The sequence below is a fragment of the Mus caroli genome, unplaced genomic scaffold (genome assembly GCF_978045245.1).
Source record: "Mus caroli unplaced genomic scaffold, Mus_caroli_1 scaffold_12, whole genome shotgun sequence".
NCBI classification, from domain to species: Eukaryota; Metazoa; Chordata; class Mammalia; order Rodentia; family Muridae; genus Mus; species Mus caroli.
In genome coordinates this window covers 61,310,016-61,332,785 of record NW_028227267.1, presented here as the reverse complement: position 1 = coordinate 61,332,785, position 22,770 = coordinate 61,310,016, and the positions used below count along the sequence as shown (strand labels likewise).

Sequence of the window (22,770 nt, the reverse complement as noted above, 5' to 3'; positions counted from 1 at the left end):
ATGCTTTTTCTTTGGTGATACAAAGCACATTAATGCTAACACACACACACATACAGAGAGAGAGAGAGAGAGAGAGAGAGAGAGAGGGAGGGAGGGAGGGAGGAGAGAAGAGAGAGGAGAGAGAGAAGGGCGGGGGAGAGACTATTATACATTGAAATATAATCTTCTGCCCTTAAATGTCGTCAATGGTTCCCTGTGGACTCCTGTCTCTACCCTGTGCCCTTCCCTTCCTCCATCCTTCCCTCCTTTCCTTCCTCTTTTCACTCATGGTGGTGTGTGGGTGAGAATCCAGAGCCCTGAGCATCCCAGGTAATTGCTGTGCCACTGAGCCACACCCCAGGCCGTAGCATGTATTTCTTAAGCACGACTACGACATTCTCGTACCTAACCACAGGAAATTCAAACTGCTGAATTGCTATGAAATAATGGAGTCTGCCCTCAAATGTCATCATTGTGCCAGTCATACATGTCAGGACCTTTTCGTCAGTCTGATCCAGTTCAAGTTCACCCGTTACACTGTTCATCTTTGACTTCACACCCCTGGCCTCCGTCAGGTCTCCCTCCCCCTCGGCCTCCTCTCCTCCCTTCTCTTGCTTTCCCCTCCCTGTCCTCTCCAGAACACTGGCATTCTGGGAATGTAGGTCAGTTTGGGGAAATGTTCAACTTGGGTTTGTTATTGTTTCCTTATGGCTGGATTACATAATGCTTTTTATTTTTAATCTTGTCTTTTGAAGTGATTTTAAACTTAGCAAAAGTTCTCAGAGTTATATAGTACTTTGTTATAATTTTGTAAGTTTGATGTTACCCTTAACCAGATTTACCAGTTTTTGACAACTTTGCCTATGTCCAAATTAATTTTCATTCATATTCTTTCTCTCTTTTGTTCCCCTTCTTCCTTCCCCCACCTCTTCTATCCATCTCCTCTTGTTCTCTCTCCCCCACTTCCCTATGATCCCCCCACCCCACCCCCCACTTCTCATTTCAGTTTTTGTGTTTTGAACAATAGAGCGAAAGGGAGGTACCCTTAGGTCACAATTCTGGAGAAGATTCTGTGGGCCAGGAGCTGACCACCAGAGGCTCAGCATGTGCAGACAGGAAGCCATTGTAGACAGGAAGTGCCCTGTGGGGAGCTCAGAGTTTGTGCTAACTGGATTCAGGATGACTGGAAGGGCAGTTAGCTCACCACTTACAACGCTTAAGTATTGAGACTTAAACCCACAGGCAAAACCACAGCGGGCTGTGGTACTTGCCCGTGACCCCAGCACTTGGGAGGAGGTGGAGGTAGGGGGATCCTCTGGTGAAAAGTGAGTTTGAGGCCAACCTGCACTGTGCAGACCTGGGGGATGGGAGAATGAAAACAAGACAAAGTGCAGATGAGTCACACGCAGGAGAAATCACAGTGCAGAAAGGTTTTATGAGACGGGATGTCGGGACCATGTGTAGATCAGAAGAGGAAAGACAAGATGAGCCATGTGGTAGAAATCCTGGCCTGCCAACTTGTGAAGGCTGGAAAAGGGTGGTCCAGGGAAATGCTTTTGGTTCTCTATTGTGTGCTACCCATTTTATATATGATGCCTTGTTTAATTATCACAAAACCCCCAAGCAATAGCAGTGAGTTATTACCGTGGCCAGGAACGGTCATAGTAAGTTTATGACACCATTGACATGCAGACCCACTCTGAAGTCCAGCGGGGTTAAGAAGCCTTGGTTTGTAGAAGCAGCCTTGTCAGGCTCCGATAGCCAGTTGGATGTGGTGGATGAAGACCACGGGAACGTAACAGCCTGTGTTTCCACCTTGGGCTACAGCCTGGTTGGTGACGGTGTTACCTGAGGTTGTGGTACCTGGAGAAGGGAGAGACCTGGGCAGGTGAGAGAAGGATTTCGCTTGAGATCTGTATGAAGTTGATTTGAACAAGTGATTTGTGCAAAACAGGATAGATGCTTAGTGGGCAATGTGGCTCCAGAGCTCTGAGGAAGGGTCCGGAAAAGACAGGTTTGACTGCTGGCATCACAGTTATGTTCACCTATCCAGGGCAAAATGTGGTGATGGCTCAGCGGAAATGGGAGGCCCGGCATGGTGACACACACCTGTAGGCCCAGTCCATGGGACGCGGAGGCAGGAGGAATGACCCTGGGGACATCCTTGGCTACAGTATAGTGAACCCTTTTCTCAGGCCTGGGATTTGCCATGTAGACCAGGCTGGCCTTGAACCTCAGAGATCCTTCTGCCTCTCTGCCCACGTGTGTGTCCCACTGTACCTCACTTATGGATGATTTTATTCCTTGGTTCCACACTGACATAGCTGTCAACTCAGCTTCCATCCCCTTTCTCTTAAATCGTAAAAACTATTGATTTTATGTGTGTGGGTGTTTTGCCTGCATGTATATCTGCATACTGCATGTGTCCCCGAGAGACCAGGATGGGACACCAGATCCCCTGGAACTGGAGTTACAGATGGTTGTGAGTCACTTTGTGGGCCCTGGGAATGGAACCCGAGTCCTCTACAAGAGCAGTCAGTTGTGTTCTTAACCACTGAGCCATCTAGCCTCCATTCCTCTTTTCCCTTGATTTTCTCCCAAGTTCCTCACACACAGCATGTGTGTGCTTGTGACAGATATTAATGAAGATGTGGGCGATTTTATATCCTTAACAACACAAATAACTTGAAGTCCAAAAATAGATGTTGCTATTTTAAACAGCCATCACTGGGACTCTGACCCAAACTGTAACCTCTCCCTTGCTGTTATCTGAGCTCCATCTCACTTTACCTCCAGGATCCATCCGTGGAACCTTTCTAGTGTGCCCTTTTATCCATCCCCCTTTGACTTTTCCTTCTAAGCCATGGTATCCTCTCCATCCACACTCTGACCACCATACCATGGTAGTTCCCTAAACAGATGTCTTTGCATCCCTCAGAGGAGTTCTGGCACTGGCCACAATACTATTATTTTTCTCTAGTACTTATTCCTAACTGTAAAGGTGGACGGGCAGTATTTAAAAGAGGCGTGTTTGCTGCTTTCTGTTTTCTTTGTGAAACGTACAGAGGTTTGTTTCTCTGAGGAGCTAAATATGGGCCTAGTGATGATGTCACAGTTGGGGTCAGAGAACCAGTCAACAGAAATGTACCAGATTTCTAACCCTTCCCAAGATATCATGTTTACACTGTTGCCTCCTCTCAGAAAGCCTGCAAATTCGTGGAACCGATTTGCTGCCGGAGATGGAAAATTGCGTTTACTGAGCACAAAGGTCAACAGGAGAAATTGAAGAAGCAGCGGAAGACAAGGGAGTGGGATTAAGCAAGCTGGAGCCCGGGTAGTGGAAATGAGCATCTCCTCTTCTCTGACCCCCTCTTCTCCAGCACAGGCACAGTGCGCCAGGAGCTTCTGATGGTGATGCTGCTGGGATAGAGGAGTTACAGTGATTTCTCACTGCTCCCTAACAGATTACCCCAAGATCGGGGGTTTAAAATGCCAGGGTTTACTAGCTCACACTTTCAGAAGGCTAGGCACTCAGGAATGATGTGGCTTGGGTCTCTGATGAGGCTTATAGCACCTGCAGGCTGCACTTGGGCTGGGCCATCAGCTCCCCCCCAGGAGGAAGCCTTGATACCTCTCTGCAAGGGTCTCTCCGTGGATGCTTTTGGCCTCAAAGTAAGATCTTTTTGTTTTCTTAAAACATTTTATATTTGTGTATATGTTGAGTGTGTGTGCCACCGTGTGTGTAGATTGGAAGGCACTTGTGGGAGTTGGCTGTCTACTACTACAATGTGGGTCCTGGGGATTGACCTCAAGTCATCAGGCTTGGGCAAGGTGCCTTTACTTACTTGCTGAGTTATCATTCCAGCCTCTGATGGCGAGGTTTTATGGAATTGAGTGATTCAAGAAAGAACGGTCAAGGGGAGGAGGGGGACCGGAAAGACCTCCCTAAATCTTGGAGATGACATACCATCACCTTAAAAACAACAAAAACATAACCGGGTGTTGTGGCGCACGCCTTTAAACCCAGCACTCAGGAGGCAGAGGCAGGCGGATCTCTGGGTTTGAGGTCAGCCTGGTCTACAATGTGAGTTCCAGGACAGCCAGGGCTACACAGAGAAACCCTGTCTTGTAAAACCAAAAATAAATAAATAAATAAATAAATAAATATAAAAAAACCCCAAAAAACAACAAAAACAAAAACACAAGGGTCTTGTGTAGCCCTGACTGTCCTGGAACTTACTCTATAGTCTAGGCTGGCCTTGAATTCAGAGATCCATCTGCCCGTGCCTTCCTAGTACTGGGTTAAAGGCTTGTATCACCACAACCTGATTAACATACTACCACTTCCGACTTTCTATTAGTCACATCAAGAATCCTTGGTCACAGTGTAGAGGGGACTACACTAGAGTGTAAATGGCAGCATTTGGTGTTCCCTGAGGACTATAGAAGTCTAGCTACCAAAGGAGTGTTACTAGTAGTGTAGGCCATGTGTGTGTGGTGTGTGTGTGTTTGCACATGTGTCACACACACACACACACACACATGCATGTGAGTGTTATGTGCCCCACATACCTTAAGATGCCAAGGAAGGATGTAATTGGACAGACTGGTAGTTACCATTCTCCTAGACTTTATGGATTAATGTGTTACAAACTGAGTGGTGCATACCAAAAGGAATGTTTTAGCATTTTTTCCAGTAAGGAAGATATAGTTGCCATCAACCAGCAGTGTCACTTCATGAAAGCACAATTTGACATTAAAGAAAGAGGACATAATCTCAGCATAATCTTAGGAAGAAAGACATCCTTTCAATCACTTTATTTAAAACCTACTAAATAAAGGGGCTGGAGAGAGATGGCCCAGTGGGTAGGAGCACTTGCTGCTCTTACAGAGGACCCAGATTCAGTTCCCAGAACCCACAGCAGCTTGCATCCATCTGCAGCTTCTGCTCCAGGAGGATCTGATGCCCTCTTCTGGCCTCCATGGGCATTGCACACATGTGGTGCATATATATGCATGAACACAAATAATCATACAGATAAAATAAATTTTTAAGAAAAGCAGTGTTAACTTGTTCTTGCCTTTCTTGTGTATCTGTGAGTGATGAAGATGTCATCCTATCTTGGTCCACAAACTGCCATGGGGAACTCCCCATGAGTGAGATGCCTGAGGATCATGGGATTAAAAAGTGACACAAGCAAACAAAACATTGAGGTGTTTGGTGTATAGACATGGCAAGAAACAGACACCCATGACCTGGAGGCACTACCTACACATGAATACTGAAAGATATATCACTGTTTCAGCATATTAGCACCTTTCCTGTTACTGTGAGAAAACTCGCTGGTAAAAGCACCTTAATGGTGAGAGGACTTATTCAGCTCACAGTTCATGGTACAGAAAGGTCTAGACAGCAGAAGCATGAAGCAGCAGATATTGTATTCACAGTTAGGAAACAGGAGCAATGGATGCTTGCATGCCTCTGCTCAGCCCTTTCCCTCCACCTACAGCAGTCCAGGATCCCTGCTTACATTAAGATGGGTCTTCCTAGCCAGGCTGTGGTGGCACACGCCTTTAATCCCAGCACTTGAGAGGCAGAGGCAGGTGGATTTCTGAGTTTAAGGACAGCCTGGTCTACAGAGTGAGTTCCAGGACAGCCAGGGCTATACAGAGAAACCCTGTCTCAAAAAACAAAACAAAACAAAAGATGAGTCTTCCTGTACCAGTAAATTTAACCAAGATAACCAGTCACGGGCACGCTCAGATGTCCATTCTCCAGGTGATTCTAGATTCTGTCAAATTGACAACATGCATCATCACCATTATATATATATTACATGATATGTATAACACATAATATATATTACATATAATACATATGAACAATACACATGCATATGTGGCTTTTAACAGAGTTTCCATATATACTGTACATATCACATGAAATTGATGTATTGCCGCCTTTATTACATCATTTCTGTCAAGGGTTTTGTTTCTGAGTGGTCACCGCATTACTTTGGCGATAAGCTGCTCTCAATAACATGCATGTCTATAACATGTAATTATGCATGTCTATAGCATGTAATTATGCACGTCTGAGAACATTCTCACTTAGAGAGCATTCTCTGTTAGAGAGGAACTTTGGATAATTATATTTTTGTTCCTCAAACTGAAGAATTTGTAAAACTGTGGTTACATATGGTCCAGATGTAGCCATGAAAGTCTGACCATATTTCTGGCTGATGGTTTTGGTTGGGAGAGGGATGGTGATTATTTTGTTCTAATGGTTACTTGGCTCCTAATATCATCATGTTCCCACCACTGAGATGGAGAATTAAAATTAGTAATATTAAAGAACATAGAAATTTTCTCCAACAAAATCTTGCTGGAAGCCTCTATGAACTATTTAACATTTTTCTTTTAGAAATTCTGGGTGGTTGAAACTTGATTTTTGCCCTCCCCCACCCCCCAGCCTCCATAGAAGCTCCAGATGTTAGCACGTGACTCATCTTTGGACGTGAACAGTGTGATGACTCTTGGAAGCTGCACATTGAGCTTCGATTTTATAGGCACGTTGGTTAAGAAAATCACTGACATGGCTGGAGAGGTGCTCAGTGGTTCAGAGCACTTGCTGCTCTTGCAGAGGGCCTGAGGTCAGTTCCCAGCACCCATGTCAGGTGGCTCACGACCACCTGTAACTCCAACTCCAGAGATCCTGTATTCTTCTTCTGGCACCCCTGGGCATCTGCACATAAATGTCAAATGCTCACATACATATATACACATAGAAATAAAACTTAACTACATTTATTAATGTATGTATTTGCTTGTTAGAGACAAGGTTTCGGGTTGGCCTCAAATTTGCAAATGTAGCTGAGGCTGGCCTTGAATTTCTGATCCTCCTACCTCTACCCATAAGTGCTGGGGATGACAGGCATATGCCACAAGGTCCAGCTTCATTGCCGTTCCTTAAGAATGTCTGTGTTGGAGCATTCAGTCCTAAATGGGATGTCCTCATTAAACCTTCCCCTCACTGCTCATGGAGCTATGAAAAAGAGGAGGCAGAAAGATTGTTAGAGCTAGAGGGGATGGAGGGCACCAAGGAGACGGTCCTCCAAACAGCCGGACTGATGCCCGTAAGAACCCCAAGGACTGTGTAGTATAGTAGCATGCATAGGGCCTGCAGAGGCTCCAACAAGTTCCCACCCCCAACCAAGAACCTATCTGCAACTGATACTCATGTGTAAAGGAAAACTTGTTTTCTTCAGTGGAATCTCACCAAGTAAATTAACCACACTTCAGGGTAGACCGCACATCTGGCAGTAGATGGCTAACACAAAATGACTCAGTGGAGTTTTGTAGACCTTTTTTGGCTTTGTTTGGACATGTTTTGTCTTAATTGATCTTTTGTTGTATATTTTTGTTTTCTGTGTACGTGTGCACTTTCATGTGTGAATTTTGCTTCCTTTTTGTCGTTGTATGTTAAAGAGAGAAGGTGGGCAGCATCTGGCAAGAATTGGGAAAAGGAAAAAATGTGATTAGAATATATTGTGTGAAAAAAAATGTAATTAAGAAACCAAACCAAACCTCTGTGACCATTTGCTAAGTGGAAGGCCTTTTCCCCACAAGATGGTTTGTAGATGAAAGGTATCAAGCAGTTGACTTTTAAGTCTGTGGGTGACTTCCTGGTGTAAGGACAGGCTTGGAGCTGCATACAAATGTGACACTGGAGTGCAGCCACCACCCTGCCTAATTTTACTTTCCTCTGGTTATAGCTCTCATTACATTAAGTCCTTCAAACGGACAGTACTGTGGTATGCTTTATCTGAACAGCTTTGCTACTTAATGACTTAATTTAGGATGGGTTTTTAGTGCCTTTGTGTTTGCTTTAGGAGGCTATCATCAGGCAGAGCTCCCAGGGTCAAGCTTAGAAATGCCAGTGGCATTTTGATATCTATTAACTGATGTGAGGTGGTTTTTTTTTTTTTTTTTTTTTTTCTTTTCTTTTTTGAGATGCTGGGGATAAAACTTAGAGTCTTGCCTGTGTTAGGCAAATTGTCTACCACTGAGCTATAGTTCCAGCCCCACTACCATGACTGCTATTTATTTAATTCAGGTTAGATGTCTTAATGTAGTTAACAGGCTTGAATTAGGCTAAGGCTTCTGGAAGGAAGCTAGTGCACAACTTACTTTTTCCTGTCATAGGCAATACTATGTCATGGTGTTAATGATTTAACAGAATAGTGCTTTTGTTTTAGGGTGTGTGTGTGTGTGTGTGTGTGTGTGTGTGTTTTGAAGTGCTGAGACAAAACCCAGGGCCTCCTACTTCCCTTGGCCACTGTGTTTGACTAGCCACGCCCCACCCTAATCTACAAATAGGTTTGTTTTTGTCTTTAAACAATAAAATGTGCTTTTGGCTTGAAGCTGATGTTAACTTGATGTTCTTGCCATAAATTATCTGCTCACCACTCCAAATGTTTCACCAATTTTGGCAGACAAAAGCCAGCCACTTAGAAAAGGTAACATCAAAGCTTGGGCTTTGGGAAGGAGCCGTTTAGCAGTGTGGTGAGGTGTTGCCCGTGGAGCTGGGAGATCAACCTTCTCACTCTTTGGCGCTGACTGAGAAGAGAAGAGTCACCTTGGAGCCCTAATCTAGAAATTGTCATGCATTGTTCTAATTATAAGCCACAAAACTGCCCAGTCACTTATGTATAGAAAAAGATCTGCAAGGGTGGCTTTCAGCATTTTTTTTTTAAATCTGAGTATTTCAGAGAACTAGCACTTACCTGACTTACCCTCACTGACAACTCCGGAATCTTACTTTTTGAAGGTTGGCAGGGTCACTGATGGCATCTTTGTTGAGTGGCTTATGGGTCTGGCAGCTGTCCTTGGGGGAAGTGACTACAGACACCTTCTCTAAAAATTGAGACCTTCTGGAATCAATTTCTCTTCTATGGGACTGACATCCAGGATACTCTTGGGTAGTCACCATTTGGGGAAGAATAAGTCACCAGCAGGGACTCCACCCTAAGAGAACATTTTTGATGCTCTGTGAATACTTTTCCTGGTAAAAGAGCACAGCTTTTGTGGCTTAAAAATATTTTTTATTTTTAGGCTTATTTGAGTGTTTTGTCTCTCTGTGTGTATATGCATCATATACTTGTCTGCTGCCTAGGGAGGCCAGAAGAGGGCATTGGATCTTCTGTAACTGGAACTATGGATGGCTGTGAGCTGACATGCAAAGGACCTGGACAATGAACCCAGGTCCTTTGCAAGAGGCATCCCTTTGGCATCCAGTTTTTGGGTTGTTTGTTTGTTTGTTTCAAGACAGGGTTTCTCTGTGTAGTCTTGGGCACCTTGGAATTTGCTCTGTAGTTCAGGCTGGCCTCAAACTCATAGATACCCACCTGCCTCTGCCTCCAGAGTGCTAGGATTAAAGACGTGTGCCACCAACCAGTCCCCTGGCATCCAGTTTTTGTTTCATAACCTTCTGCTGTATGTTGCGCTTTCACATTTCTCTAACTCAAACTGTTAGTCCCTTGTGACAGAAAGAGATGCTCACCGACTTCTCAACCAGCCTTTCTTAAACTTTCTGCACTTGAACAACTTGTCCGATCTGCAGCTGCAGCCACGGTTCAGCTGCAGTGCATGGGTTCACTGTGCACTGGCTGCTGCCCTCATCACTAAGATGGCAGGCATCTTAGAGGGTTCAGTACCTGGCACAACCACTTACCGGGTAGGAGACGTGAACACGGAATTTAACCTTTCTGGGCTTCTGTTTCCTTATCTGGGAAGTAGGAATAATCATCGTGCTGGCTATGTTGTGTTGAGTGTGAAAAATCAGATGACACACGACAAGCGCTCAGCGGCATGTCAGCATGCGACTACCATTCAGTCATTTTCAGCAAAGTGTGCTAATGACTTTAGTCGAGGTGAGCTTGGTTGCTAGGAACACGAGACTTTTCCTGTTAATGTAAATGACTTAAAGGTTTTCTTGGTAATAACTAAAGGTGTTGCATCCCACTGCCGCAACAGCTGGGAAAGATGGTGGGAGATGGTCGGTCCTGGAACTGGAGGAGCTGAACGTTGACAGCCTCTCTTCCCTCCTCTCATGGGGCTGTCCAGTTCCCTCCAAGTGCTGGCTCTATTCTGCTTTCTGCAGACCAGCTTTTTTGGTTAACTACTGTACATGGGTCTAGAAATACCCCAAGTCTACTTAAATGCTATTAAATGCTGAGCAGTCCCTGTCATGTGACTACATCCCAGCCTGCTGCTCCCACAGTTCCAAACCAGAGCTGGGGAGGCTGAGCAGTATGGTGGCCTTCTCTCTGGACTGCTGGACTAGGCTGACAACAACTGGAAGCTCTGGGGTAACCATATGGCAGCACCTCAGCTATGTAATAAAAATCTTTTCATTCAACAGTGATCTATGTTGGTAAAAGGGTTCATGTGGGAAGTGAGCAGCTGGACAAATTGAACACACGCATGCCCAGAGGGCAGCCTGAAACCCTAAACCATGGCTGTCTGCCCTCTCCCTCTCCACTCTGGGTTAGCTTCTGCATGATTTTGTACTTCTGTACAGAAATCGTATATTTTATACTTATTTTGTCCCCGGGTCCTCTTTCTTTTCTTCTTTTAAAAGATCAACTTTTACTTTATGTGTCAGAGTGTTTCACCTGCATATATACATGTATTTGAACCATGTTTGTGCCTAGTATCTGTGGGGGTCAGAAGAGTGAGGAATCCCACTCTTTGGAAAAATCCTTTGGAAGTGTAGTTATATGGGGATGGTTGTCACTCCTCATATAGGTGCTGGGAGCAGAACCCAAGTCCTCTGCAAGTGCAGCCCGTGCTCTTGCCTGCTGAGTCATCTCTCCAGCCCCATTTCCTTTTCCTTAGCATTGTGTTGATCAGAGACTTTATACCAGTGTCTGCTGCAGATCTGCAGTGCGCTCACTCCTGGTGCCATATGAGTGTTGTGTTTTATGCGGTCTGTGCTGCTGGCCATTTGGGTAGTTTTCCACTTTTGTTAAATCTTTTTTTTTTTTTTTTTTTTTTAAACAAGGTCTCTTACATCTAGGGTTATAGCTGAGGAAGCCCATTAACTTTAGACTCTCCTACCCCCACCTCTCCATTGTGAGATTACAGGCCTGCACCACCACAGGCCTGTATGTGCTAGACAAGAGCTCTACCAACCGAGCTACTTCCCCAGCTCTGTAAGCTCCTTTGTGCCCATGCTTTGTGGTGATACTGTGAACTTCTGTTTAACTTACTGTTGCACTAGCTGATGTGGACTGTTTACCACTAGAGGCTTTCAGAATGTGTCAAATTGACTTCATTCTGTGTAGCTGAATTGATCTCCTACAAGTGCTGTTAGATTTTATCTGGGAGTGTCTTTTCTTCAGGTGACTGTCACGGTGTGAGGGCACGGCATGTTGGCAGCACTGGGTACCTTTGGTAGGTGCTCACCTTGCCAGATGTATAAACAGACTAGAGAATGGCGTGTGCCTCTGTGCTTTGGACATAAGCTCTATTTACAGGTGGGTTTGGGGGTGATTTGTTGCTTAGGCTGCGTTAATCGAGGTACATGTGATCCAAGTTAAAACAATCACATATGTCATTTTGAAACTTAAAATTAGGAGCTGTTGGAGGCAAAGCACCGCTGGCAGACACTGTGTCACTAGGGGCTAGTGGCACAACAGAGCCTCTGCTTCCTAATTTCCTATCCTAATTCCTTAGGACAGAGGGATCTCTTTATGTGGTTGTTGAATCACAATGCAAACCCATTTCTTTTCCCTTCCTTTTCTTTTCTTTTCTTTTTTTTCTTTTCTTTTCTTTTCTTTTCTTTTCTTTTCTTTTCTTTTCTTTTCTTTTTCAGAGACAGGTTTTCTCTGTGCAGTCTTGGTGGTCCTGGAACACCAGTCAGACTGTCTTTGAACTCACAGAGGTCCCCCTGCCTCTGGGTCACCACTGCTGACCACCTATTTCTGATTAAGTTCTGAAATGTAAGGTAGAGACGACAAGCACTGTAAACGTTCCACCCAGGGTGAGGCCGGCAGGAGCTGGCTTTGTTGTATTCTGACTTCAGCTCCTTTCTGAAGGAAACACTGTGAATATGATAAAGCTTTTTGAGCCATAAATTTTGGTGAAGAGCTAAGTCCATAGGAAGAATAAAAGGACTTGACCCAGGGTCAGGCACTAGAATTTTTGAAAGATGGGTGGTGGAGACCCTGAGGTCAAGGCTTTAGGTCTTGGTAACTGGATGTAAGTGTAAAGAGAAACAGTGAGGCTTATGCCAGGTTTGGAGTTCCTGTCTTGGGAAAGATGAAGGTAAAGTGGTTATAAACCAGGACATTCTGGTAGACCCAGGAGGAAGGGATAGAAACGAAGGCACTATGAGAAATAGTAAATTTAACATCCTGGTGGATTACCTAGATTGTTTTGGTCAAGAATGTGGGGTTCCAGGTCAGGATGGTTTTGAGTCGTGGACTCTGCTGTGCTCTCTGTGGTCCCAGGCCTCTGCTTCCTGGAGTTTCATTTTCCCCTCTGTAGGGTGGTAATTCCTAGCCAGACTAAAATGAGGCCTCGGGCATGTAAAGGGTGTAACCTACTGCCTGGCAATTAAGTATTCATAAAATATGAATTTGGGGGATGTTGTGGCTGTGATGGTATCTAGGGCGCCACTGCAAAACAAGGAGTGGAGTCCTGCAGCGGGGGAACTGCTGTCGATGGAACTGATAACCAGCAACCGCTTACAGTGGCAAGAAGTGTTAGGGAAAGCCAGAGTCACACTGCCGGGTTGGCACACCTTTTAGAAGGAGCTGGGCAGGAGACTGACGAGGTTGAGAGGTCCTGGGTGACGACCAGAGAGCAGCAGTGAGATATAATGTCCAGTAAGTTTCACAGGGACCTCCTTTTTCTCCCTAAAGCTTAGGTACAGGTAAAATCAAGTCAGCCAGAGGTAGAAGCAGCAATGTGTTGTGTTACTGAGGTCCACTGGATGACTAAGTCCACCAGGCAGCTGTTATCTGCAAGTCTGCTCTTGCCAGAATGGAGATGAACCAACCCCTGGAAATTCTTACCTTGCCTCCTATCCTGTCCCATTGCCGGGCTCTTCCTGCTGCTGCCGCTGCTGCTGCCACTGCTGCCGCTACACATCTCTGGAAGAAAGCCAAGTTAGATGAACTGCTGAAGGGAAGTTCAAGCCGAACAGACAAAGCTTTCTCCATTTTTCAGTTCTCCAGTTCATAAAGTTTGTTCCTACTTCCCTGACATGTCTCAAAAAACAAAAAAAGGAAGTCATTATATTTTGATATGTCAGTGGTGCAGGTAGAGATTTGGGGTGTGTGTTTGTTTCTCCTTAACGAGAGAGAGGAAGCCGGGTGTGGTGGCGCACGCCTTTAATCCCAGCACAGGCAGAGGCAGGCAGATTTCTGAGTTCGAGGTCAGCCTGGTCTACAAAGTGAGTTCCAGAACAGCTAGGGCTATGCAGAGAAACCCTGTCTCGAAAAATCAAAAAAAAAAAAAGAGAGAGAGAGAGAGGAAGAGGCTGGTGTGAATGGCAAAGAAAATATCGATACAGGGATATCCTTTCTCGGCTCTTCCGTGCTTAGCTTGAGAGGGGAGGATCCTGGAAACTCAACCGCCATCAAAACCACCCCAAGCCAGATGCTTTCGGGTTCTCGTTTCCCAAATTCAAAGAATGAAATTCATGTACCACAGAGGGGGTGAGATTTAGGTGGGAAAAAACAAAAACCCACTGTTGGGAGAGAAAGACAGAGGCGCTCCTGTCCAATGGGAAGGGTCCTCCCCCCCCCGGGGGGGGCTGGGACCCCACTGAGCGTCACTGCCTGCAAGTTAATTGGGCGTTAAGGATGGAGGCAGGAAAGAGGATGAGTTACTCAGTTCAGCTTTCATGCCAGGTGTCGAGGTCCTTGCAGTTTGGGTCACAGCCTCAGTATGGCGTCCAGGAAAGGGGTAGGAGACGACGACCTCCTTCCTGGCCTCTCCAGCCTGGTGGCACTTGGCTTAGGCACTTGTGGCATCTTTGACCTATTTCCAGCCTTTAGCCAAGAAAAGGCCGATCACTTCCTGCGCCCCCGCCTTGTCTAGTCAATTTCTACTTCCTGCGCTCATCAGTAGGAGAGAGGAGTATTACATGGCCCCAAAAAGGTAAGGAGGAAAGATGGTTCAATGGTAAGTTGTTGTCAACTTGACACAAGCTAGGATCTTCTGAGAAGAGGGAACCTTAGGTATGGGTGGGTAGCATGTGCCTTTTATCCCAGCAGAGGCAGGCAGATCTTTGTGAGTTTCAGGTCAGCCGGGTCTACATAGTGAGTTCCAGAATAGCCATGTAGAAGGAGACCTCAAAATGTTCTCCCCCAAGTGGTGAGAGGGAGGAGGGGAGGGGGGAAGGGAGAAACTCATCTATCAGATTGGCCTGTGGGCAAGTCTGGGGCAGACCCAGCCTATTATGCACAGAGCCACCCTTGGGCAGGTGGTCTCTAGTGTAAAAAAAAAAAGAAAACTGAGCCAGCCATGGGGAATGAGCCAGTGAACAGCCTAACGTCATGGCCTCTGTTTCAATTTCTGCCTCCAAGGCTTTAAAGTTTCTGCTTTGGCTTCTTTCAATAATAAACTGTGACTGAGATGTGTACGCCTAATAAACCCTTTCCTCCCCAAGTTGCTTTTGGTCGTGGTGTTTTATCATAGGTACAAGACAGTAAAATAGGATAGATGAGGGAAAGAGCGGAGCCTGACTTGGAGATGGGTAGAGAGATCAGGAGAAGGAGACTGCTCCAGAAAATCGACTGTCAGGGTTTTAAAAATGTTTTGTTCTGCAAAGGGAATGGTTAACTCAAACCGTCTGCCGTGGGAGTGGAATCCTGTTTTCTCAGCCTCCCTGTCCGAAGCACTGGGTCTGGGTGCTCCCAAGAAGGGCAGGTGGAAGGGTCAGCAGCTGTGAAACCATCTCTGGGGCGCAGTTCTCCTTAAAGTAACAGACCACCCAAGCACAGGGATGGAAATGAGCCAACCTAGCCGGGTGTGTCTGGACTCTGTGGAGGAAGCCTTGGGGCAATAGCCTTGTTTTGGGGGACTCAAATAAATACATCGAAGCAATCTGACTTTAGACTATACTATTGTTTTAATAGATGATTTTGAACTGTTTTCTAAATTAACTCTGGTGACCTCGTGCCACTTTTAAGATTGATCCTATCTCCTCCCTCTTTCCTTCCCTTCTCCCCCCCCCTGCACCCCCCGCCTCTCTCCGCCCCCTCTGAGGCCCCTCCTTATCCCCCCCCATTCTTTCTGTATTCTCTCTCTGTAGTCGAAGGGTCTTCCCAATTCCCAAACCACAGGGCCTGGCTTTAAAGTATTTAAAAGATATTCCTTTTAGCCCATAACTTGCAAGGTTGATTAATCTGTTTTGCAAAGCCAGGGATTTTTTTCCTCCTAAGCATCCACTCAGCCCCGCCCTTTATTTGCAGCTAAATATTTAAAAGTGTTTCAGAACTGTGGGTCATTGCTAGCACGGGGTACCCCATCGGAGCATGGGCTTATTTTTAGGTTGAGGGTTACCCAGATTAGTGGGGCCTCTCCTCTAGGCTCCTGGACCTTCTCACAATCACTAGCACCCAGCCTGCGCCTGGGATCCTGGAGGGCAGAGCCCACCGCCCCCCTCCGCCTGTGCCTTCGGACGCGTCCGGAAAGTCACGAACATCTCTGCGCTTTCCTCTCGCTGGGCAGACGCGGGTTCGGCCGTTTCCGGCCCATCTTCGGCAAGTTCCGCCGGCGCCGGTCGGAAATGGCCGCCGGCCGGCAGGGGGAGTGGAGGATCCGGCGCGGCCTGGGAGGCGCGCAGCCGGCGGCCAGAGCGGCTTGTGGGAAGCGGACTTTCACGCAGGCAACGGCGGTGGCTCGTCCCTGACTGGAAGCCGGTAGGAGTCTGGGCGGCAGGGAAGCCTGAGGACCCGGGAAGGGCTGGAAAGGCTGGTGGGAAGCACCGGGCAACCTTGAGCTTGCGGCCGTAGCGGGCGGGGGCACGAGCGGCGGTGCCTGGGAGCTGCGGCGGCGGCGCAGCCGGGTAGGCCTGCCCCGCGCGGGGGCCTCGCTCCGCTGGGGCCGGGCACTAGCGGCCCACGGGAACATCTCCCGTGGAAGCGCAGCCTTCAGCTCCCCGCGATCACTCCCACATCTGGCCGCTTCTCTCGGCACAGCTGCGCGCTGCTGCCCGTCGGGCTCTTCTCTCCAGGTGGCCACTTCCTGCCAGGGGTTCAGGTGTTGCTGTGCTCTGTGTCCTCCCGGGGCCGGGGTGTGCCACAGCTGAGGGATGGGGGTCCCCGTGACGCCCCACATGGAGTGACTGTTCTGTTGGCGACAGCCCCAGGTCAGAGCCTGAGAAGCTGGGCAGCACCCGAGAGCTTGTCCTAGTCAGTAGTGAGCAGCTGCTTAGCCTCTGTTGAGATATCCACGGCCCTGAGCCCACTGAAAGTCGATGGGTATCAGCCCCAGCCTGGATCGCTGCTCTTTAAATTCTCAAGGCCTTTAATAGATCCTCTTCTTTTGGGGAAGAGGAAAGTCAATATGTGATTTAAGAGGTGGCATTAAGCGGTTCTTCACTTTTGTCTTGTTCTTGTTCCTCTTGGAGAGTCTGGCATTTCAAGGCTGGATTTCTTGACCCCCTCTCTTTACCCTTCCTTCCTCCCCATCCATCCATCCATCCATCCATCCATCCAAGCAGGCTTGGAAGTTCCTGTCTATTGCTCAACAGTTAGCTTTCCCCTCTGACTCAGTGACTATAACTCTCTGTAGAGTCTGGGATGGTGGTTCCTCCCTGGGGCATTGATAATCTTGAGTGAAACTAGACTTTCTCAACAGCTTATTCCAGCAGAGGACTTTTATATAAATCGTAATGAAAGAAAAACCACTTTCTTAAACTCTTACTTGGTGTGTTGAACATATCCATTTCCTGTGAGGGTTTCCAGATCTTTGCCCGTGGTGAGCCTGAAGAGCTTGAAGAGTTGACATTAGTCTAAATGCTTTCTGGAGGAGATCTAGAATTGTGGCTTTAAGAATTGTGTGTAGGTTTTTTTTGTTTGGTTTGGTTGTTGGAGATAGGGTCACTTTGTAGCCCAGGCTGACCTGGAGTTCTTGGTGCGCCTGTTGCTTCAGCCTCTGCAGTGTTGGGATTATAAAGCTGGAGCCACCAAATCCAGACCTAGCATCTTCAGAATTCTTGAGACACAGGTTTGGACACCAAAGGTGATGGTAGAACTCACAAAAAGCTTGTGTGTGTGTGCGCGTGTGTGTGTGTATGTTCTCTCATCCTCACTTTCTAGAAGAAAAACCATTATTAAGTACCTGATGTCTGTTGGAATCTCTTAGTGATTAGGTCTGAGAGCTTTGTTTTTTGCCTGTGAGTGAAAAGACCTCAGTAACCAGGTGGGAGAGAAAAATGGTCTAAAATAGGCTAGTAGCTTTCAGATGGAAGTGTGCAGGTTGGAAAACACTGTGCTGTGTGAAGGCGCTGGGCCAGGGTTGTGGGGTGTGTAGGCAAGCAAGAGGCTCACCAAGAGTTCCAGGCCAGCCTGCTATAAGTCATGATCTCTAGCCTAGTGGGAAAGGTCAGTGAGAGGTGGGGAAGGAGTGAAGCAGGCCCTGTCAGTTGAGTGACTGAGTCGGTTCGCTTCTTTACCTGTGGAACCCAGGGCTTCCCACATGCCGTACGGCACACCCTCTACCATTGAGCTACAGCCTTTGCTTTGGTGGTAACTGGAGAGGGGTTAAAGGTATTGTTTAAAGTAAAATAAGGTATTAGAAATAAGAGTGTCTCACCAGATGGAGTCCTGATGCGGCTCTAATTGTCTCTGTACATAGTTCAGTGGGAAGCAAGGACTAAGAACCAAGGCTGCACGCCTTTAATCCCAGCACTTGGGAGGCAGAGGCAGGTGGATTTCTGAGTTGGAGGCCAGCCTGGTCTACAAAGTGAGTTCCAGGACAGCCAGGGCTACACAGAGAAACCCTGTCTCGAAAAAACCAAAAAAAAAAAAAAAAAAAAAAAGAACCAAGGCTCTTCCATCAAAAGTTCTAAAACTACGCAATAATATTTGCTGGAGAACTAAGTTGAGTTGAGAAAGTTCTTGGTGAGTTGTTTCTTTCCAGGCAGGTTCTAGTAGCACATGCCTGAAACCAGCGCTGGCTAGGTGTACCAGGAGTCCAAGGTCATCGTTAGCTACATAGGAGAGTTTGGAGCCAACCTAGGTTACACGAGGCCTATGTCAAAAAATAAGCCAACCAACAAAAATTTTATTTACATTCATTTCCTTTTACTTTTGGTATCTGCTCCCTTTGAGAATCTGTGATAACGGGACAGCTGAGCAAACGGGAAAGACTTTCCACGTGTTATAGGTTCCATGAAATAGCAGATTGTGTGCAGATGAAGTCGAGAACTCAAGGACAGAGGTAGACTAACGTGTGAGCATTGTCTTCTCCTGCCTGAACCTCTTAGACGCACCTTTTGTGTTTGCAGTCTTTCAGGTGTCTTGGGTGATATAAGTAGGTGTAAAAGAAGCTGGATCTCTTAAAAAAAGAAATCTCTATTAAAATTTATTTTTATTTATACGAGTATACTGTAGCTGTCTTCAGACACACACCAGAAGAGGGCATCAGATCCCATTACGGATGGTTGTGAGCCACCGTGTGGTTGCTGGGAATTGAACTCAGGACCTCTGGAAGAACAGTCAGTTCTCTTACCCGCTGAGCCATCTTCTTAAAAAAAAACAAAAAAACAAAAAAAACAAATTTGTAGCCTTGAGGTGCAGAGGGACAGAGAGACTCATTTAATAGTGTGGCTCCTCTATATAGTCCATAATGTGTGGTGTAGGGTATTGCTCAGAGGCATCCAAATGACCCATTAAAATCCCAAGGATGGGGGCTGGTGAGACGGCTCAGTAGGTAAGAGCACTGACTGCTCTTCCAAAGGTCTTGAGTTCAAATCCCAGCTGCCACATGGTGGCTCACAACCACCCGTAACAGGATCTGACACCCTCTTCTGGTGCAGTCTGAAGACAGCTACCATGTAGTTACGTATAATAATAAATACATCTAAAAAAAAAAATAACATCCCAAGGATGGAGCCATACAAAGGAGAGCAGCACATACATAATACAGTGTAGAATCTAATCTGTTTAGTAGTTGATACCTGCATGTATCCCAGAGATCAAGTCTGTGTGGGCAGTAAAGTGTGGAAAAGCATGTGGTCTAGGAAGCCCAGTGTCTGCTCTAAAGAGTCAGCGCAGTTTGCGTCTTCTTCCATTGGACTGGGCCCCGTAACTTGGAGACTGACTGGCCATGTCAATGATTGACAGCTGCTTTGTGGACACTTTACCCTGTAATCTTGTCCCCTCACATGTTATCATCTGAAGTGTTCCCAACTTCTTTTAAATATTTTTCTCAACAGAAATATTTCATAGCCCAAGGGAGGAATATAAAACAGAAATAGGTTGGGAATATGCCCACAGTCTATGTAACACGACCGCTGAACTGTGTAAGCACATGGGCCTGGAGAAATGGCTCCGTGGATAAGAGCACACATTGTTCTTGTAGAGGATTCAGGCTCAGTTCCTCAGCACCCACATCAGGTTGTTCACAGCAGCCTAGATCTCCTGGCTCAACACCCTTCTGACCTCCTTGTAACGTACACAGACACACAAATAATAAATGTTTAAAAATAAATTTAAGGGGCTAGAGACCTGGCTTGGCAGTTATGAGCACAGTCTGCTCTTCCAGAGGTCCTGAGTTCAATTCCCAGCAACCACATGGTGGCTCACAACCATCTGTAATGGGGATCTGATGCCCTCCCTCTTCTGGTGTGTCTGAGGACAGTGACAGGGTCTTCATGAAATAAATAAATCTTTAAAAATAAATAGCCGGGCAGTGGTGGCGCATGCCTTTAATCCCAGCACTTGGGAGGCAGAGGCAGGCGGATTTCTGAGTTCGAGGACAGCCTGGTCTACAAAGTGAGTTCCAGGACAGCCAGGGCTACACAGAGAAACCCTGTCTCGAAAAATTCAAAAACAAAACAAAACAAAAATAAATAAATAAAAATAATAAATCTTTAAAAAAAATAAATATAAATTAAAACTATAAACACTGTGATGGATTAAAATAGTGTTTTTAATTGTTGTATAAGTTCTTTGCCATTTTTGTGTTCTTTTCTTTTTTGGGGGGAGGGGGGTTGGTTTTTTTTTTTTTTTTTTTTTTGAGACAGGGTTTCTCTGTGTAGCCCTGGCTCCCCTGGAACTCACTTTGTAGACAAGGCTGGCTTTGAACTCAGAAATCCGCCTGCCTCTGCCTCCCAAGTGCTGGGATGAAAGGTGTGTGCCACCATGCCCGGTTTTTTTTTTGTGTGTTCTTTTCTTCTATAGAATTTATTCTTTAGGGGACGGAGAGATGGCTCAGCTGTTAAAAGAGCAGTGGCTGCTCTTTCTGAGGACCTGGGTTCAATTCCCAGCACCTGCGTGGTAGCTCACAACTGTTTGTAACTCCAGCTTCAGGGGAATCTGAGACCCTCACACAGATACATATGCAGCAAAACCTCGGTGCATATAAGATAAAAATAAGCAAAAGTCATTTTAAAAAATTAAAGAATTTATTCTTCAGAGTCACTGAGGGGCTGCAGAGATGGCTCAGCTAAGAAGAGTTCCTTGTTGCTCTTTCAGGTTTGGTTCCTAGCACCCACATGGTGGCTCACAGCCATCAGTAACTCCAGTTTCAGAGGATTGGTGCCCTCCTCCGACCTCTGCAAGCACCAGGGCTGTATGTGGTGCATAGGCATACTTTCAGGCAAAATACTCATAGAATAAAAAAGTGAAATAAATCTAAAAACCCAGACACTGAGAGATAGGAGACTAGACACTAACAGGCTGACGTGTGTGTGTGTGTGTGTGTGTGTGTGTGTGTGTGTGTGTGGTGCTGAGGATTGGCAGGTAGTGAAAGACTGAATGCCCAGGAGACCTGACACTGAAGCTATACAGAGGAGGTGGTAAGGCTGTTAAACCGGTCGGAAGTATTTACTGACCTGTATGCATCTAAACTCTTTTTTTTTTTTTTTTTTTTTTAAAGATTTATTTATTCATTATATGTAAGTACACTGTAGCTGTCTTCAGACATTCCAGAAGAGGGCACCAGATCTCGTTGCGGATGGTTGTGAGCCACCATGTGGTTGCTGGGATTTGAACTCTGGACCTTCGGAAGAGCAGTCGGGTGCTCTTACCCACTGAGCCATCTCACCAGCCCCCTCTTTTTTTTTTTTTAAAGATTTATTTATTGATTATACATAAGTGCACTGTAGCTGTTTCAGACACACCAGAAGAGGGCATCAGATCTCATTACAGATGGTTGTGAGCCACCATGCTCACAACCATCTGTAATGGGATTTCAACTCAGTCCATGCTCTTAACCGCTAAGCCATCTCTCCAGCCCTGCATCTAAACTCTTACAGCGATGTCACCATCCCAACCTTTGACTCAGGCCAGAAGGTATTTTCTTAGATCCAGCTGTTTATTTTGTCTCCCAAGTGTCATCATTTCGGACTGCATAGAAAAATTGCAACTGTGAGGAGACAGTCACGGTGTCTGCTTCGTCGCTATGACACAGGCTACATGCTGGTGGTGGTTTGAATCAAGTAAGACTTGCACCTTATGCAGAAGCCAGCATTTAGAAACAGGCAGATTTTGTGTTAAAAATCACTGGTTTTGTCTTGTTCTGAGGAAATGGTTGTAGCGTTGGTTTGTGTTTAACTTCCATGTGATGACAGCAAATGGCATAGGTGTCGACAGACTCTGCATTTTTGCTCTCTTTCCTGGCCAACTTCAGTTGTCTGTCTGTCTGTCTGTCTGTCTGTGTGACTCGTAAGGCCTCTGCTGTACACAAAGCATTCCATTTCCACCAGCAGTTTCTTATTTGAAGGTTTTAAAATCCCCTTGCCAGCTTTTGAGGCCCCTGCTCTTCAGTTCATGGCCTTCCTTCGGCGTGGCTCTCAGCACAGGTCGCAGAATTCGGCACCAGTGCTGAGGACACTTTTGCCTTTCACTCCCCCACCCACCCTCTGCTTTGTTTTTTGTTCTTTTAAAAAAGGAAAACCAAATTCAAGGCAATGGGCTCTTCCTAAGTGGTTGGATTGTCCTTGCTGCACTGATGGCAGTAGCTGGAGTCTGACCTGCCAGTGCCTCGGCCCCTGCTCAGCTAGATGCAGTCATTCCCATGCAGTTGGAGATCAAAGTGTGTGCTTTGTCTTTATCTATATTGGATTTCCTCTGCAGAAATCCAGCTGATAGCTCTTTGTATCTTGGATTTTCTCCCAGGCGTGACTGACCCTTCTCAGCATGACTTCCTTTATTTCTTAGTTGTAAAATACCCAGAGCACTGTGTCTTGGGAGGAAGAAAACAGTAGATAAGGCCCCAAACTTGTTATTAATGGACTCCATGGAAAGTAGGGGTGGGGTGGGGAAGGGGTGCTAAAAGGAAAGTGAGGTGGGACGGAGGTCTGGAGCCTTGGTGTCATCACTTGACACAATGGCATCTGTTCTTCCAATAAAAAAAACCAAACCAAACCATGTGACCATCTGGGCATTTCATGGGCAAGGTGCTTGTCAGTCAAGTCCTAGTGTCTGGAGGACACGAAGGCCAGCTACTCGAGCTGTTCCCTTTAGGAGTTAGGAAGGGTGAAGAAGGGCGTGGTGACTGTGATCCCCGGGTCATCAGGAGTTTGAGGTTAGCCTGGGTTACATA

General features: G+C 46.3%; 1 protein-coding gene across 4 annotated transcripts in view; it reads left to right on the top strand.

Annotated features, from left to right (window-relative positions):
• Extl3 (exostosin like glycosyltransferase 3) overlaps positions 1-22,770 on the top strand; it is a 93,272-nt gene that overhangs the window by 30,152 nt on the left and 40,350 nt on the right. For 2 of the 4 annotated variants that reach the window (XM_021181877.3, XM_021181876.3), the window contains exon 1: positions 15,614-15,917. The exons of the other annotated variants lie outside the window; for them this stretch is intronic. The gene's annotated coding sequence lies outside the window, so the exon portion shown is untranslated. Of the gene's footprint in view, positions 1-15,613; positions 15,918-22,770 lie in introns of those variants that run through there. 4 annotated transcript variants of the gene reach the window in all.